Source organism: Oncorhynchus mykiss, unplaced genomic scaffold, assembly GCF_013265735.2.
Source record: "Oncorhynchus mykiss isolate Arlee unplaced genomic scaffold, USDA_OmykA_1.1 un_scaffold_352, whole genome shotgun sequence".
Classification (NCBI taxonomy): Eukaryota; Metazoa; Chordata; class Actinopteri; order Salmoniformes; family Salmonidae; genus Oncorhynchus; species Oncorhynchus mykiss.
In genome coordinates this window covers 50,001-52,500 of record NW_023493800.1, presented here as the reverse complement: position 1 = coordinate 52,500, position 2,500 = coordinate 50,001, and positions in this window count along the sequence as shown.

Below are 2,500 nucleotides of genomic sequence, written 5' to 3'. Positions count from 1 at the left end.
ACCAGGTGCACATGGTCCTTTTGGGTGACCAGGTGCACATGGTCCTTTGGGTGACCAGGTGCACGCCGGCCTTTGGGTGACCAGGTGCACATGGTCCTTTTGGGTGACCAGGTGCACGCCGGCCTTTGGGTGACCAGGTGCACATGGTCCTTTTGGGTGACCAGGTGCACATGGTCCTTTGGGTGACCAGGTGCACGCCGGCCTTTGGGTGACCAGGTGCACACGGTCCTTTTGGGTGACCAGGTGCACGCCGGCCTTTGGGTGACCAGGTGCACATGGTCCTTTTGGGTGACCAGGTGCACGCCGGCCTTTGGGTGACCAGGTGCACGCCGGTCCTTTTGGGTGACCAGGTGCACAAGTTCCATTTGGGTGACCAGGTGCACGCGGTTCATAACAGCGCGGTTATCTGCTTTAATGTCCGAGGAGGGGTGCTTAAGTGTGGGTGCCCTGGTTCACCTGGTATGCGAGGTTGTGGAGGTGGGGGGGGTCCCCTGCTGGTATCATCCCCGAAATAGAGGGGTGATACCCGGGTGGTGAGTAAGGGCCTACAAGCCTGGAGGTCAATAGCTCCAGGGGGTAAGCTCTACTGTCATGTCCGTAAATAGAGTGGTGTTACCCGGGTTTTGAACCATATTTTAATTTTTGGGTTACCAGATGCACACGGGTCTTTTGGAAAACAATCACAATCTGCATCCATCGTAATATCTTAAACTGTATATAAAGCACCTAAGGACGGGCCTGACCGAGAGAGGGCCGTAGTAGGGTACTCCCCTAGCGGGCTATATCAATAGAATGACCGGTAAAATGATTTAAAACAGTTTTATAATTTTTGGGTTACCAGATGCACACGGGTCTTTTGGAAAACAATCACAATCTGCATCCATCGTAATATATGAAACTGTATATAAAGCACTGAAGGACGGCCCCGACCGAGACAGGGCCTTAGTGGGGTGCTCCCATAGCGGGCTATATCAATAGAATGACCGGTAAAAGTATTTAAAACCGTTTTATAATTTTTGGGTTACCAGATGCACGTTTTCAATCACCAGTTGCACGGAGGATTAATAGCAATCTGCATCCATCGTGATTTCTTAAAGTGTGTAAAAAGCACCCAAGGACGGCCCTGACAGAGAGAGGGCCGTAGTGGGGCACTCCCCTAGCGGGCTATATCAATAGAATGACGGGTAAAAGTATTTAAAACCCTTTTATAATTTTTGGGTTACCAGATGCACGTTTTCAATCACCAGGTGCACGGAGGAAAATGAGCATTTGCATCCATAGTCATGTTTTAAACCGTCCATAAAGCACTCTTGGCCGGCCCCGGCAGAGAGAGAAAGAGATGGTGAAAAAAAAAAAAAATCATCATCAGACCTTCCATAAATAATTCGGGCCGGCCCCCATTGCTAAAGGTCCGTAGTAGGGTGCGCCATAAGCGGACATGAATAGATGGAACACCGCTAACCGCATAGAGAACCGTGTTTTGGGTGACCAGGTGCACGTTTTCAATCACCAGTTGCACATTTTCAATCACCAGTTGCACGGAGGATTAATAGCAATCTGCATCCATCGCGATTTCTTAAAGTGTCTATAAAGCACTCAGGACGGGCCCGACCGAGACAGGGCCTTAGTGGGGTGCTCCCATAGCGGGCAACAATGAGAGGGGTGCCTTTAAATTCATTTTGAACCATATTTGAAATTTTGGGTTACCAGATGCACGTTTTCAATCACCAGTTGCACGGAGGATTAATAGCAATCTGCATCCATCGTGATTTCTTAAAGTGTGTAAAAAGCACCCAAGGACGGCCCTGACAGAGAGAGGGCCGTAGTGGGGCACTCCCCTAGCGGGCTATATCAATAGAATGACGGGTAAAAGTATTTAAAACCCTTTTATAATTTTTGGGTTACCAGATGCACGTTTTCAATCACCAGGTGCACGGAGGAAAATGAGCATTTGCATCCATAGTCATGTTTTAAACCGTCCATAAAGCACCCAGGGCCGGCCCCGGCAGAGAGAGAAAAAGAGGGGAAAAGTGTTGAAAAAAAAAAAAAATCATACCTTCCATAAATAATTCGGACCGGCCCCCATTGAAAAGGTCCGTAGTAGGGTGCATCATTATCGGACATGAATCTCGGGAACACCGCTAACCGCATAGAGAACCGTGTTTTGGGTTACCAGATGCACGTTTTCAATCACCAGTTGCACGGAGAGAGAAAAAAAAAATCATACCTTCCATAAATAATTCGGACCGGCCCCCATTGAAAAGGTCCGTAGTAGGGTGCATCATTATCGGACATGAATCTCGGGAACACCGCTAACCGCATAGAGAACCGTGTTTTGGGTGACCAGGTGCACGTTTTCAATCACCAGTTGCACGGAGAAAAAAAAAGTAATCATACCTTCCATAAATAATTCAGGCCGACCCCCATTGAAAAAGGTCCGTAGTAGGGTGCATCATTATCGGACATGTATATCTGTAACACCGGCAAGCGCATTGAGAAC